The sequence below is a fragment of the Arvicanthis niloticus genome, chromosome 2 (genome assembly GCF_011762505.2).
Source record: "Arvicanthis niloticus isolate mArvNil1 chromosome 2, mArvNil1.pat.X, whole genome shotgun sequence".
In the NCBI taxonomy this organism is placed as follows: Eukaryota; Metazoa; Chordata; class Mammalia; order Rodentia; family Muridae; genus Arvicanthis; species Arvicanthis niloticus.
Genome location: NC_047659.1, coordinates 48,362,367 through 48,379,603, shown reverse-complemented (window position 1 = coordinate 48,379,603; position 17,237 = coordinate 48,362,367).

Genomic DNA, 17,237 nt, shown 5'->3' with positions numbered 1-17,237 from the left:
TTAGCATAGAAGTTTCAGGTACCAAATTTAACTGCCTAGCTATCAACGTACAGTTTTAAATAAATCTTGGTTTCTCTGTAACGTTATTGGGGATTAGCATAGGGTAAATAAATACAGCCTCTGGATTAATACATTGCTTACAATTTATATTAAGAATAATTCATTTATAAAGGGATACTGAATAGATGGAACAAACGTCCACCTCACATCTCAGGGATGCTTCTTCATCATCTCACCTTGCCCTCACGATGGTCCTGTGTAATAATGGCTGTCAGTGTTGGCAAACACCATCTTAAAAAAGAAGGGTGGTTCAGAAAGTCTAGGTCATTTGATTAGGGTTAGGGTAGTAAAAGGGACGACCCGAATCTGTGCCATCCTGCTCTCTCCTGGTCATCTACCATCTCTGCCACTTCACACTGCAATAAGCAAGGTGCTGTTGATGTTAACTAGTGAGACGACTTACACTGGACGTTGATGGATTAGTAGCTATTGAAAGACACAGACTGGGAGAAAGGGAAGGAGTTCCAGGAGGTGAAAGTGTGAGCAGAAGTGAACCAGGACAGCCAGAGCTACACAGAGCTGTCTTGAAATGCTTCCCCCTCGCTCTGGAAGACAAATTTCTTTACTTAAAAAAAAAAAAAAAATAACAAAACCAAAAATTAAAACACATGTATGTCTGTTCAGTGTCCTTGGAAGTCAGAGGGCATCATTGGATCCCCTGGGATTAGAATTACAGACAGTTCTAAGACACCAGGGGATTGAACCTGAGTCCTCGGGAAGATCCTCAGGTGCTGTTAACTGCTGAACAGTCATTCCAGCTCAGGGTTTGCACCCATTTCATGTATGGTGCCACACTACCCCGAGGCTTACTTGCAGTTCTCTGCTGGAGTGTTTGCACCATGCTCCTGATACAGGAATGAGAGAACGGGAGGTGACTGGCATTTGGTGACCAGGCCTGGATCTAGGCTCTTTACCCCTATTCCAGTGAACACCAATCACGGCTCCAACCCAATCATGTGGGAGAGAAACACAAAATCCAAAGCATCTAGCCAGTCATGGCTTCATGGTGGTGAGCCTTCAGAAAAGGAGATGTCTCACATGGCCAAATCCCAACGACTTTCCAGGTGTAATTTCTCTTTGATGCCATCTTGCCTTCCTCCTCCGTACTCTCTTCCTGCAGCAAGTTTCTGAAAGCTATCTTTATTCCAACATGGCCCCATGCTATTTGTGCCTTTCTGCATACAAGCATGGAACATGTGATTAGTATATTGGTGAGATGGTTCTTTTTAATGTCAACTTGTCATAAGTTAAAGTTACCTGAACAGGAAGTCTCAACTGAAGAGCAGTCCTGATTGCCTTAATGTGGGAAGGCCTGTTCCCAGTGTGGGCAACGCCTTCTGAGGCGGAGCCTTCTGAGGCAGCCCAGATACAAAGGGCATGCTGGAAGAAGGATAATCTGCCTTTTGCCTATGTGACTTGCTTTCTGCTGCTGAGTTGATTCTGCCTGTTGTTGATGCTGCTGATTCTTTTGCTGATATTAAAACTAGTGTTTCCAGGCTTCCATCATGGACTTAATGACCTGTGGCTCTCTAAGAACCTTACAGGTTCTCAGTGCCAGGTTGGGACGACTCAGGAACCCAGCCTTGAGGACTGAAAGTCTTAGCCTCACAGATCTGAAACAACAATTCTTACTTCTTTAACATAAACTAATTTAATAAGTTATATGTGTTATATTTATTTATATAATTAAATCTAATAAATTATACATGTAATTTATAGAAAATTATATGCAAAATATATTATATAATATAAAATTTACATATTTTATATATAATTATCCTTAATATAACTAAATATATATAATATATTATATATGATATTATATAGTAAAATATACAAACAATTATATTTATATACTTATATATAATATAGTATTTATATATTTATAATATAATATTTACATATTTATATTCACTATAATATAAATCTATTATATAATATTATATATTATATATGATAAATATAAATATATAACACAAGCCCTATATATAAATATTGTATATAATAAAATATATAATAAAATATATAATTGGATATATATACATATATACAAACATATATACATACATATATATACATATATATGTATATATATATATATATATATATATATATATATATATATATACACACACACACACACACATATATATATATGGCTTAGCTGGTACTAAGTCAATCAGGTACCTACAGTAGTCAAGGTTGATGATCTCAGAGCTATGCCCAGGCCCATGTGGTGGAAAGAGAGAACCAACTCCTACACATTGTCCTCTTTTCTACTCAAACATATTCTGGCACATGCACACACATGAACACATTAAATAAATAAATAAATAGGTGTAGTTAATTTTTTTGAGACAAGGTCTTACTATGTAGCGCCCTGGCTATCTATCATCTATCTGTCTATTGTCATCTATCTATCTATCTATCGATCTATCTATCTATCTATCTATCTATCTATCTATCTATCTATCTATCTATCGATCTCAGGAGAACCATGACTGATAGAATTGAGACAGAGAAATGAGAACATACTTCCATCTCTAGAGCAAGTGGAATGGTTTCCTCACACGAGCTTGTCTCTCATTACCTTCTTTCTCTCCGTTTGTGTAATAATTATCCGATGTCAAGTCAAGCAGGAAACTGGAAAGCGCGGCCATGCGAGCTGAGAGGCACTTGTCAGCTCCATGTTTATCTAGGCAACACAGAGGACAGAGTTGGTAAGACCATGACAGTCAGGGTCACCGGAGGTGACGACCTCCCAGCCTTCAGGACTGTGGCTGCTGGAGCCTGAGGAAGGCCTGTGGTGCTTACAGAGAAGTCCTTGGACATGGCAGCCTCAGGGTTCTTCCACCAAGGTGAGCTCTTCAAGTGGGAAGGGGGTGGAACTGGAGGGATACCTGCACGTTTTCTAGATTGCTAGTGTCTAATTTTGGTGGCTCATGGATGCTCATTATGGGAAAATCCACTGTTTTTCTAGCCTCGAGAAAAGCAAGTTCTAGTGAACTCATGGTTATCCTGTGTCAATGTGAAAGATAAATTCTCTGGGTGTGGGCTGGAGAGATGGCTTAGTGGTGATGCCCTCTTCTGGTGTGTCTGAAACAGCAGTAGTGTATTCACATACAATAAATAAATCTTTAAAAATAATTCTCTGGGTTATGGTTCTTGTAGAGTTCAGTACCAAGAGACAGAAAAAAAAAAAAAAAAAAAAAAAAAAAAAAAAAAGACCAGCAAATAACAAGAAGTAACAGATCAATCCGGTCGTGATTTTATCTTTTCCAAAAGAATTCTCTGCTGATAATTGATTTAAAAATAGTTCTCTTACCAGCAGCCCATATTGTGTTTAGTGTGTTTATCCTCTTCTCGGAGACTCAGTTAATATGTGGCAGTTTGAAGGCTCTTGCATATTATAAACTCCTGTGCTTAACAAGGGGACAGGCTGGGCGTGTACACTACCTCTCTTTTTCTTTGCAGTTTTAAATGAAATCATTGGTCCCACTTGCTTCTCTCAATTTTATTTTCCCATTAGGAAAGAACGGCTCAGATGGATGTGCGGGAGGAAATGCACCAGGAAGTCCCAAGCAGGGCGCAATCAGTCACCATTAATGCTCGGAAGGATGAAAGCTACTTGAAGAAATACAGCCACTTATGGATGGACGGGTAAAATTGAATTCATGAAGCAGTGCCTTCACCATGGGCGATTTCTCCGAGCTGGAGCACCGGAATTGCACGCTGGCTCTGAGGGTCAGGCTTCCCCACCGCAGTTAGCACACTTTAAAGAACAGGTATTGAATTTTAGCTGATTCTGACGCCGTCGTTTTCAACTCGACAGACAGCGGTTAAACCATAAAATATTTTGAGATATAAAGCTCTTGCCTTGGGAGATTTTTGTCCCCCTTTAGGGTCACCGTCTATGAAATATTATATGAATGAACTGATTACTTTAAAAATGGGAAGATTTATTTAGGAGATAACTTCAAGTTGGTATTAAGCCCTTTTTAAAAACAAACAAAAAAGTAATAAAAGTGGAGTTTGATATTTAAGGAACATTTGCATAAATTAACCACGTAGCCTATAGAGTGATTCGAATCTGAGGAAGGATTGGGATAACACAATTCGCTTGATGAGAGCACCCTCATAGAATCCTAATGTAACTCAAATAATAAGTATTTTAATGCTTTTCTTGCGTGCTTATTTTTAGTCTCACATTCTGTACGTTACCAGGGAGTTGCCTTCATGCATGGGAAAGCAATTCTCTCCCGGTACAAACGTGACACGATGCTCACCTCTCTGCTTTGATTGCATTTGCGTGTTCATTAATGTAATTGAAATGTGTAGCGTCCCCCAAGTTTTCACAGGCTTGTTCCTAATTAGCAGTTGGCATGTTCCCACATCCCACATCAGGAGAGCCAGGCAGGGCTAGTTAATGGTGAAGAGAGAAAAAAGTTACACAGAGGAAAGGAAGAGGGATTTCCGCTCACTCAGTACTGAGGGGGGCGGGGCCTGTTCAGTTCCCAGCAGGCTGAATGGAGTGCCCGGATGCTGTAGGCAGTAGCCGTCTGAGTTTGCAGCTTGAGCTACTGAACACAAGTGTCCAAAGAGATTTATGCAGACATCAGTAATATTCCATCCAGAAAGAGGATTCATCTGCAAGAAAATATAGGCCTCTCTCCTCCCTAACTGGTCTCTAAACAAAGCAAAGGGGCTCTTGGGCACTTAAATGTGATCTGGGTATTTCCAGTGTATTTTTAAGGTCTGTCAATGATGTTGCAGTAGAAAGGTCTACAATAAGAAAATGGCTTCTGATTTTTCTCAGTCCCTGTCATCTGATATGAGTGAATTAATCAGAGGGTATTTCCTCAAAGGGTTTAAGTATAATAATTATACAGTCTGTCTTTGCAGCCAATCAGGATATGCTTACAAGGCTTAAAAAAAAAATCAGCAGCTCTTTTCAGACACACCAGAAGAGGGTACTATAGATGGTTGTGAGCCACCATGTGGCTGTTGGGAATTGAACTCAGGACCTCTGGGAAGAACAATCAGTGCTCTGAACCACCGAGCCATCTCTCCAGCCCCACATGGATCATGTTTAACTCAGCTAGGAAGATGCTGAGGGTCTCCACGATTCTAAATGTTCTGCGTGACTATTTCATGGCTTATCTATGTGGGTTTCTTTCTGCAATCACATCCCAAGGAAGAATCTTTCCTTATGTTCAAGATCTATTAGAATGTAGAATCTAAGAACACAATTTAAGATTTACATCTGAGCATAGAGCATTTGAACTTTGGAGGGAAAGCGAAGATCGACTTTAGAAGACTATGAGAATAAGAACGAAACCGGAAACATAAGCTGAGCTTTTACCACCAACCTTTATACTTAAGAATCAAGTTCCTTGGACCAGCATAGCGAGATGGCTCATAAGGGAAAGGGCAGCCACATGAATGCTGTGGCATGTGGCATGTAATACAAGTACACCGTGGCATGTGGCATGTACATACAAGTACACACAATAAATAAACGTGATAAAGATTTTTTTAAAAAAAGAACCAAAATACAGGTACAGGGTACATTCAGAAAAGAATTAGTTCCTAAGTAATCCATGAACTCCCAGCATTCTCTGTCTACCACTGACTCCCCCCCCCTCCCCCAACATCCTCTGGTCATTCTCCTCTGAGTAAATATTTAAATATTTAATTGAGTGTAATTTATTGACAACAAATAAAATGGGGAGATATGCCAGGAGTTAGAGGGGCCAATGATGTGAACTGAACCTCTTATGTGTCCTCTATAGGACTCTATTGGGATCTCCAGGTTCCCCTGCAATTCCCAAACACAGGTAGACAATGTTCCCCCAGAAGATGTGGGTTGTTAAACAAAAAGGGCCATAGAAAGGTTGTGACAACATGATGCTGATGTAGATTTCTAAAATAAGACATCTAAGATCACAGCTACTGGATATCTGGGGAACCACAAGTTAGCAATAAATATGACTAGGATGTAATTTGTTATATGACCATTTCTGACAAAATGCTGCTTTTGTATGATTCTGTATAAATATGTCCTTGGGTAAACACTTTATCTGGAGTGACTAATGTTCCATCTGCCTGCACTCCTCATCCAGTATGTAAATTCCTGGACCATCACAGCCCTCCTTCTTTGGCTTCGGAGCTTGGATCTGACACAGTGCACTCCTCCCCGGACTCCATCCCTCACATTCTCCTGTCCCATCTTTCACAAATGCAGGGTTGATACAGATGTTCAATTTAGGGCTGAACACTCAAGTCATTTACCCTCAGTACTTAACCAGTCAAGAGTTTCTGCATTAACTGTTGCCCACCTCAGAGGGAAGCATCTTTGTTCAGGGCTGAGAATAGCACTAACCTAGGGGTCTAACCATAACTAGCTAAAAGGCAGTTTGACCACAGGTTCATTTAGGAAGATACCAGTCATGTGCTCCCCATTAGAACCTATGGGCTTTTGCTCAGGTTTATAGTAGGAGACATCAATTCCTTCCTATGGCATATAAAATATTTCGTCATTCCAGTAGCAGGCCTACTGTTATTGCACCATGGGCCCATCCTGCCTGGCAGGTTAATTATAGAACGCAGGGTTTGATGATAGCTAATGCCATTAGTGGCTTTTGTCCTCGGGTGCCTTCATGGCATGTTGTAGCACTATGAAAGCCAGTCAGCAGGGAGCCAGTTTTCAGGTCAGTTTCAGCTTGATTTCTTTTTGTGCTGTAACTAAAGAGTATTGTGCCTTCTGCCAAAAAGCCTTACCATATAGCTCTTAGCGTCCAAGTGGGAAAACAAGACCAATGGCAGTAGCCTGTGTTGTTCTGAGGAACTCTTGGGCCTCCCTGACTAATAATTTATACTCGGGTATCTCATGTCTGGCACAGAGATTTTTGTTTAATAACATGTCTTCTTCGGGAACCTTGTGTACTCATGTAGGGTGCCCCTGTTCAAATTCCTTTTAGAAATAATTACAGTTTTAAAGTAGCTTTAAAAGTAGTGAGTTTCCATATATGTTTTTTTGCAAGGCTTTAGTTTGGCTAACTCACTCTCAGGCCATCTTCTCTCCTGTCCTCTCAGTCCCATCTCTGTTAATTAGCCTCTAGTCCCCAGTGTTCCCTGACCACCCTTTCATATCATGTGTACCAGCTGCTTGTTTCTGATGGGCCTAATGATGCACTTCTGTAATCCCAGCATTTAGGGGGCTGAGGTGGAAGGATGCTTTGAGTATCACACTAGCCAGAACTAGAGTGAGATTTTGCCTGAAAACAGACAAATATACAAATAAGAAAGCATTGTTGAGCCTCACAGGTGGGCTGTGGAGTGGCCTGAGAGCCTCCACGTGTTTAGAGCAGTTGTAGCTTTTGGTTGACCACAATAGTTAGCTGCAGAATGAAAGCCTTCTTGATCTAGGGCTGAACTAATCACCAATGTGCAACCTTAGGCGCTTGGTTTTTTCAGAAGACAAACAAGCCAGGTTGTATGCCAGGTTGACCTCTGGGCATCCCAAATTTGCATGCCACTAGTAATCACCTGAAGCTCTTATTCAAAGGCAAGGGAATCACTTGAGGATCTAGTTCAAGGGCAGCTTCTAGCTTAGTAGATGTGCAGTGGGGTCAGGGACTGGTTAGTCACTGCCCTTGCTTGTTCAAGGACCATAACTTTGTTTTCCCTGCTAGGATTCTACATAGAAAAATGAACAATTATATGCTGGACACAGTGGCTCATACCTGTAATCCCAGCACATGTGACACTGACATGCAAGATCACCAGGAGTTTGGGGCTAGCCTGGGCCTCATATCGAGTACCAGGCCAGCTGGAGATACATAGCAAGATATTGTCTCAAACAATAACAACAAATAAACATACTAATGAGACAGGCTGACTCCATGACAGGTTTCATATTGGCAGTTCAGGAGACTAGACCCAAATCTCTGTTTCCAAGAACTGGGCAGGTTAGGCAAGTTCGGGCCTCAGAAGCTGTCCTGAGGCAAGGACAGTGGTCAGCAGCAGTTTCCAGACTTCCTCAGCAACAGTTTCCAGACTTCCCCAGCAAAGTTTCTGGAATGTTCCTACAGATAAAGCCAATAAAGAGGTCACCTACCCCTCCCTGGAATTCGCCTAATGTGCTTCAAATTGGGCCTGCAAGCTCACTTCAGGGTGACCCCAGCATGCTGAACTTCTGCAGAATAAAATACTCTTTGCTTTTACATACTGTTTGAGTCCAGGGTATCATTCTTTGGAGAATGATGGGCTCTCACGAAATAAAGCAACAACAAAACTCTTGTGTTCAATCCAGCAGGCTCCAGAGAGTTAGATGGTATTCTCTCCAATGGAGATCATGGCAGAGGGGCAGTGAGGGTGCTGGGGAAATGGGGGTCTAGGCCCAGGGAGTGAGTGAACCACGCTTGTCAAAAGGAAAGGCTCTCAGTTTGAGTTGGGTTGGGGGTGGGGCTTGGGGTGAGATGGGGTTGGTTTGAGGTGGGAGAAGAATCCAAGAGAATTTGCAAAGAGAATGGCATCTAATTCCCTATTGTGTTTAGTCCCTAATTGGGACTCTGCAGAACAACACAGGCCCCATAGCTCTTTAATACTTTTCAAGGGGAGCCACTGTAAAACTTCAGCATTTCTGAATTTAATCCATTACAGGCTCCTATACTTAATGAAATTACAACAATTCAACAAATGATATAATTGCCATAAATACTGCTTTAATATAATTATGTGTAGCTCACTGGAACATGCTATTGCATTCCACAATATAATTATGACATATGCTGTTATCAAATTCCTTATCGAAGGCATGCAATGAATGCAGTTAACATGTTAATCAGGTGTTAGGGTTTCCGCCTGACAATGTCCCAATTTAACCAAATGATAGGATAGTAAACATATTTTTCAGGCCGCTAGGTGTGAGGAATGGGGACAGAGGTAGAGGTGACTAAAATCAGTATTTTTGGAAGTGAGGCCTCCGGATGATCTTCTCTGAATCCCTGAGGGCAGTTAAGATGCAGTTACCTTCCTATACATGCTGGCTTTATATTGCCTTTTGGATGTTTCCTTAGGGTAAACTCCCTAAACCAAGATGGGCACTGTTTTCTAGGCTTATGGTTAAACAGTGTAAACGAGCATTTCAAAAGAGCCACTTCAAAGGAAACCTGTTTTCTTGGGCTTGTCTGTCCTAGACCCCATTGGGAACACTAGATATTTGGTTGTACTTGGCTTCTTAGCTTGTAGGAGGACTGCAGGAGCCTCCTATGGTGGGTGGTCATATCTACAGCTGGCTTCTGAAACACTCGGGGACTGAGCATTCATTGTTTGTCTTTGAGGTAGGGTCTTATGTATCCTAACCTGGCCTTGAACTCAGTAAGTAACCAAGAATGACTTTGAACTTCAGGTCCTCATGCCTTCATTTCCCAAATGTAGGGATTATGAGCATGTATTACCATGTCCAACTTACGTTGTGTTGAGGATTGAACCCAGGGCCTCATGTATGTTAAATATGTACTCTACCAACTGAGCTATGTCACCAACCCTAGAAAGCTGAGTTTTAGAAGGAACACCTGATCCAGCAGGTGAGTACCACTTCCTTCTTTTCTGCTGCAAGAGCTGCTTATTGACTGGTCATAGGTGGTATCAAATATCCTAAAATGATGACTGGCTTCCCTGGACAGTGACGATAGCGAAGCTGCCTTTGGCATCATGAGATCAAAGCTTCTCTCTCTTCTAGCCTGTGTCATGACCAGAAACAACAAGTCACGTGTTACAATGGTAGCTATCACTAAGGGGCACCTGTTATCTTTATAGAGATCCGATTTTCCTGAGTTCCACTTTCTAGATGGGGAAACCAAGTGTGAAGAGCTCAGGGCAAGTCAGCAGCAGGCAGTCCCACAACTCCAGGATTCCAGCTAAGGGCCTGCAGAATGGAAGACCTCTGTATACATATTCAGAACTCATTGTTTTATCCGGAACATCAAGATTTGCATGGAGCAATTCTTAAATAAGATTTAATTACTGACTGGTTATAAAATGTGGTGGAATGAAAAAGTGACGTCAGGGCTTTGTTTGCACCATCCAGGTTGGCAGAGGGCCAGAAGCTGTGGTATTTATGTCAGAAATCTGTTGTTTAGCTTTAGAGAAATCTGTAGACCTGGAAGAGATGAAAACTAGGGACCTTTCAAAGTATGATTGCTTACTTTTCAATTTCAATCTTCCAAGTAGTCTAATACTTCCTGGGACAAATACAGTTTACTATGGAAATATTTTCTTTGAAGATGCAATTTAAAGACAAATTTCTCGTGCCCTCATTTGTGAATGTATTGTCAACAAATCACACGCATTTATTCAACTTGTCCAAATAAAAGCCCAATAAGGCTCAGAAATAGATTTCTCAGCAATTTGACTTTCTGATGCAGGGAAGGCAGCAAAGAGCTGGCTGCTTCATTCATTCTCCTTGGAATAAAATGCAGTCAAAGAAAGCGGCGTGAGGAAATGGAGGGGGCAGTGGATTTGTCTGTCTCTTTGATTGTGTTGATGGTCCTGTGAATGTATACATGCATAAAAATGTGAATTGCATATTTAAATGAGCACAACTTATTGCATGTCAAGTCTTAATAAAGCAAGACAATTAATAGACACAAAGCAGTGGGGAATCAAACTAGCTCAATTTAGGAACGTCATTAAATTATTTGAGACAGGGACTCCCTATGAAGTCCACACTGGCCTCAAACTCTTGCCTCTGTCTCCTCCAAGTTGTGGGAATTTAAGTGTGTACTACCATGCACATAAACGTGTGTGTGTGTGTGTGTGTGTGTGTGTATGGTGTGCAGGTATGCACATCCATGCTTGTGACTTTGGAGGCTAGAGGTGGACATTGTGTGTCTGCACTACTGTGCTCTCTACCTTATTGTTTTAAAACAGAATCTCCCACTGGCCTGGAGTTCATTGATATACGAGACTGGCTGGCCAGCTAACCCTTGGGATTCTGGGGGCTTAGATTGTCTTCAGGGGTGGATCTCTCCCTCTCCCTGTCCTTCTCCCTATTCCTCTTCTCCTCCCCTTCTGTCCTTCTCCATCCCCTCACTACACAGATGCATGAACACACACGAATGCGTGCACGCACTCCTCGCTTTAGATTTTGAAATTGTTTTGTTATTTCAAAAGGGGAAATAATAGTACAAAGAAGACAAAGTCTCTCCTTATTGCGGTCACCTGGAGTTGGCTATGCACGTGAAGATGCTCTCTTAGAATTTGAAATTGCTGCAGTTGTCTTCAAGTGTGACTTTGAGATGTGTAAATGTTCACAGAGAGTGAGGAGGGCTTGGGCCTGTGTAGCAGGATGCTTTCCTGCTGCTGCTACTGTTTGCAGTGGAGCTGATGGGGGAGGAGCTAATGTGGGAGGAGGAAGAGGGGGAAGGAAGAGGAGGATCGAGGAAGAAGGAGAAGAGGAACGGGAGGAGGAAAAGATGGCTGAGGATGTGCACGTGTCTCTACCAGTCTAAGGTAGTTATAATATCTAGGTTAGGTATTGGGTAACAGTTCTAATTGTGTGGGCATCTTGTTAATTGAGCATTACCAAATATATGTACCAACTGGATAGCCATTAAGTATTAAGAGTCTTCATTCTACGTGGTACTGCAGGATGGCGGGCAGAGCCATCTCCCACACTGGTGTCTCGTGGATGCAAGGGCCAGTGCTTCTGTCCAGCCAGAGCTTCGGTCAGAGCTGAGCAGCGGCGAGAGCACGCTAGATCTTGGCCTCAGGCCTTGTCTAGTCAGGAACATGGGGGGCCCCATAAGAACAAGCCAGATTGGGTGCCACCGTTTTAAATATTATCCTTAACAGATCTGTGTGGTAATAAGAAAATGTGATGGGATGGCCTGCAAAATGCAAAAACTTGTTTGCACAGTGTGTGTTTAATCACACACCCTGCATATCTAAAGAGCTAAGGAATGTAGTTAGGAATAAGGAATGACACATATGCATTTTTTTTTCTGAGCTGAGGGAAGTCATTAAAATAATATGTTTTCACGGAGAACAAAGAATATTTGGTCCCTCTAGGAATAGTACTTTATGTAGCTTCAGGCATCCTGGTGACAGAAAGTTAGGGAAAATTAAGGGGACATGGGGTGGGAAAAGAGCCTCTGCTCTGGAATACGACTGAGGTCTTAGCAGCCGAGAGACAAAAGTTACAGTACAAGTAGGAAAATTCACCATAAAGTTTGCCCACAAAGAGCCATTATTCCTTTTATAGAGAGACATTTCAAACTTATGAACAGGAGAAAGAAACAGCTGAGGAAGTTTGGGGACTGGGACCTTGAAAACTAGCAATTCTGTTTCTTCTCTTTGACAACTAGTCCTGTCTTGGCTGGAAGCCACAAATGTCCTTGGTTCTGTTGGCAACCAAGTCCTGGCTGGAGGCCTGATAGGCCAAAATATTTAGAGGTTTCTTGTTTTTATCCTTCTTGTTTGCCTGGCAGCTTTAACGAGCAGCTGCCTGGAAGATCTGTATGAGCAGACCTGGAAGATGTGTCTGGAGCACTGGTCCTGATGCTAAGATGACAAGGTGCATGAGAACTGACAGACCAGCTCCTCAACCCCATGCCTCAACCCAGTGATGCCTTCTTAACTCCTAGAGTGTCAACTGCTTGGGAATCTCTCTTAACTGCTCACCTAGAATAAAATGCTTCCTGTGGCTCACCCTCTGTGGCCCAGGAAATGCAGTCATGGGATAACCAAGGGAGAAGTCACTGGTTGGAGTGATTTTAGTAGCCATTGATTGACTGATTGATTGATCACTCTTGCTCCTGATATTGTTTACCTGAGGTGAGAAAGTCACTGTCCCAGTTAAGGCATCTCCTTTACTTACTTTTCCACTTTATCAATAAGAATGTTTAAAAAACAAACAAACAAACAAAACAACCCCCCCCCCCAAAAAAAAACAGAAAAAAAACAAAACAAGAACACCAAACCCTGTGTAAGTCTTCTGTGTACATGGTCTCTAGACACTTGTTTCCAGATGTCATTTCTGTGATCTTTCTGGGAATCTTACAAACAAAACTATACACTTTATTTACATAAAAAGAAAATGTCTGTGCTGGCTAGTTTTATGTCATGCTGACATAGGCTATAGTCATTTGAAAGATTGAAATCTCAATTAGGAAAATCCCTCTGTAAGATCTGGCTACAGATAAGCCTATAGGATATTTTCTTCATTAGTGATAGATTCGTGAGGGCTCAGGCCATTGTGGGTAGTGTCACCCCTGCGATGGTGGTCCTGGCTCCTATAAAAAAAGCAAAATGAGTAAGCCATGAGAGCAAGCCAGTAAATGATGACTAAAATTATGTTTTAAGTTTAAGTTACTATGATTAAGAAATCTATAAAACAAAAATGCCTCTAACCTGTAAGCCTCCAAGGACAGACAATTTCCTAGAATGCAGGCGCTGTTCATGTAAGATAGTAAGCCATGTGTTTTCACTTCTGTAAACAAGCTTGGTTGCCCCAACTGTACAGGATGTGTGCTTGATCACACATAAGTGGGGGTGGGGAGGGTCCGTAAGCAGGAAGTACATGTAGATGTATGATTGCTCCTGAGAAGACAAAGGCAGGAAGTGTATAGCCTTGTGGGTTTTGCCTTTGTATGCCCCTGACTACTGTAATTTGTGGCCATAATCTGGGAATCTCTGGTACGGACTTGGCCAGTATCCATGGATATAGTCAGTATTTAATAAAGTTTGCTTCAAATTTGGCTCAAAAATTGTGGTAGTGGTCTTATTTTTACCCATTGGAATTAACAGTAGCAATCCCTTCATGGCTTCTGCATCAGCTCCTGCCTTCAGGTTCCTGGCATCTCTGAGTTCCTGTCCTGAATTCCTTTAGTGATGAACAGCAATACAGAAGAGTAAGCCAAAGAAACCCTTTTCTCCCCAACTTGCTTGTTGGTCATGGTGTTTCATCTCTGTAATAGAAACCCTAACTAAGACAGTCTCCTAATATTACTGAATTTTTTAGAGAGTCCCACCAGAGTTGCCACATGAAGTTAGGGAGATTGTCCTTGTTACATGTTGGAGCATATTCCCTCTTTGGGATCTAAATCATATTAATAATAAGAAGGTAAAAATGGTCTCAAAACTTAAAAGACAATTTTGTTAGAATTTAAAAGAAAAACCTCAGGAAGGGCAAACTGTAAATCTTGGAGTGCCCAATCTTTGAGCTAGTCACAGCATGTCAAAAATTGTGTGTGTGTGTGTGTGTGTGTGTGTGTGTGTGTGTGTCTTTCACTCTCGAATACAAAGAGCTCCCGGGCAGATAGCTGGGAGTGCAACCAGCCAGGAGCACAAAGCAGTGTAGCCAAAGCCAACCACTACAGAGATCCTGACGTTCCAAGATCATTGAAAGTCCTATCAGAACAATGTATTTACCAGGAATGGAAGAAGGTCACTACTTTCAACCTGATTACACTGTACAAAGCCCACCTGGTCATTTTATCTGGAAAACTCACGAGAAGGAAGGTTCTGATAGCAGCACAATATGTAAGCTTTTAAGTAATGTTTATAAAATCACTGTATTGTAAAAATAATTCTTACATTAGGATAAATAATAAATATTTCACCATGTTTTCTCTTTGTTTCACAATCACTTTGATGTTATGCAAAGGAATTTTGAGAGTATAGCCTCAACTTCTCTCTTCATGAGCAGTGGAAGATTCAAATTATCTGTACATTTTTCATTTTCCTTTTCCTAGTATTGGGGAAGTCTTCCTTTTTCCTTTTATGCATATGGGCATTTTGCCTATATTTGTATCTGTGTATCAACGTTATGCCTCACGTTCAAACAGGTCAGAAGAGGGCATTGACTTCCCTGGGACTGGGGTTAGAGATGGTTGTAAGCTGTATGTGGGTAGTAGGATTCAAACCTGTGTCCTCTGGAAGAGCAGCCAGTGCTTTAACTATTGAGCCCTTTCCACCCTCTCTTTTTCTTTTTGAAGAATATTTTTGGCTGGAGAGATAGAAGGCTTCATGGTTAAGAACATATACCTCTCTTCTGGAGGACCTAAGAGTTCAGACTCAGAAACCATGTTGGGCAATTCTCAACTGTTTGAAACTACAGTTCTAGGAGATTTGATGCCTCCAGTCTCCACAAGAAATGTGCAATAGTGTGTGGGAGTATGTGCATGCACACACACACGCATACCATAATTAAAAAATAATAAAAATGAATCATTATTTTAAAATATTTTTGTTTTTTGACAATATGACACATATATACCCACATGTGTATATATATATATATATATATATATATATATATATATATATAGTATATTGATCATATCTACTCCTTCAGATGCTTTTACATCAAGTTCCCTTCCCCCCTAAATGTCTCCTTTTTTATATAGCTCTGTGAGTCCATTCAGCGTTGCCTGCCTGTATGTCCATGGGTGTGGGACCAGCCACCAGAATACGATTCTCCTTCCCCAGTAGCTATCAATTGCCAGTAGCTCTTCAGCGAGGGCTAGAGCTCTCTATCCCTCTCCCATTCACAATGGAATGCTGACTGGCTTGACCTCATGAAGGTCCTGTTCGGGGGACCACAGCTGCTCTGGGTTCATGGGAGTGCAATGGCCACATCATGCTGTAAAGACAACATCACCGCACTGCTCCCTCAACCTCTGGCTTCTACAAGTTCTCTGCCCCTCCTTCCATGATGCTCCCTGAGCCTTGAAGGTATGTTGTGTGTGTTTCTGTTTATGTGGAGGGATGCCGCTGTAATTGTGTTTGGGGCAGTGATGAATCTGCCCTTTCTCATCATATTGAGTCTTCAGAGTGTTAAAGGTCTTTTTATCTTGTGTCTTCCTTAATGCCTTTCTTGAGTGTTTTAAAGTTTTCATTGTAGAAATCTTTCCTATCCTCATATCTTTGGTAAGGCTTTTCAAGGTCCCTGCCCCCAGGCTATTATAAATGGAATTAATTGTTTACTCTATCACTGGAATGTAGGAAGGATATTGACTTTTGCATGTTAGTTTCGTGTTTGCCATCTGGCTGAAATGTTTATTATTTCTAAGAACTTTCTGAGGTAGTTTTTAAAGTCTCATATATAGAATGAGTTTTAGGGTCTCATCATGTACAAATGGACACACTATGAATTCTTTCTTATTTGTATTCTGGTACTTGCTTCTGTTTTTATTGCTCTTACTAAGACTTCTGGTAATGTATTGAATAAGGAAGAATAAATAGCCACCCTTGTCTGGATTTTAGTAGCAATGTTTTCAATACCCCCCACACAACGTTGGCTGTAGGCTTGTCATATATATCTTCCATTGTATTGACTTATGGTCCCTGGATTGTGGTTCATTAGGGCTTTAACAGGGAGGCATGTGGGATTGTTCCAGAAGCCTTTTATGTATGTCTAGATGACTATTGTTTCTGTCCTTTAGTCTACCCCTCAGTTCGTAATACTGATGTGTGTATATTGAACCATCCCTGTGTCTACAGAATAAACTTAAATTGATCATGGCGAATGGTCTTTTTGAAGTGTTCTTGCATTCAGATTGCAGTATTTTGCTGAGAATTTTCCCAACCATATTTATTAGGGAAATTGGGTCTATAATTTTTCTTTCTTTCTTTCTTTCTGTCTTTCTTTCTTTCTTTCTTTCTTTCTTTCTTTCTTTCTTTCTTTCTTTCTGTCTGTCTGTCTGTCTGTCTGTCTGTCTGTCTGTCTTTCTTTCTTTCTTTCTTTCTTTCTTTCTTTCTTTCTTTCTTTCTTTCTCATGTATTTTTAATCTGCTTTTGGAACCAGGGTAATACCCACCTTATAAAAAAGTTTGGAAATGTTCCTTCCTTTCTATTTTATGGGGTAGTATAGAAAACATTGCTGTTAATTCTTCTTTGAAAGTCTGTTAAAATTCACCAGTGAAACCTCCTGAATCTGGATTTTTTTTTTTAAGTTGGAAGATTTTAAATTATTGATTGAATCTCATCACTTGTTATAGATTTACTTAAACATTTAAAAAATCTCATCTCAGTTTGATTTTGGTGGGTTGTATGTATCTAGAAATCCATTCTTTTTTTAAAAAATACATTTCTAATTTATAGTATTTTTCAAGGTTAAGTGTACTGATTTTCTACATTTCAGTGGTATCTGTTATAATGGTTCCCATTTT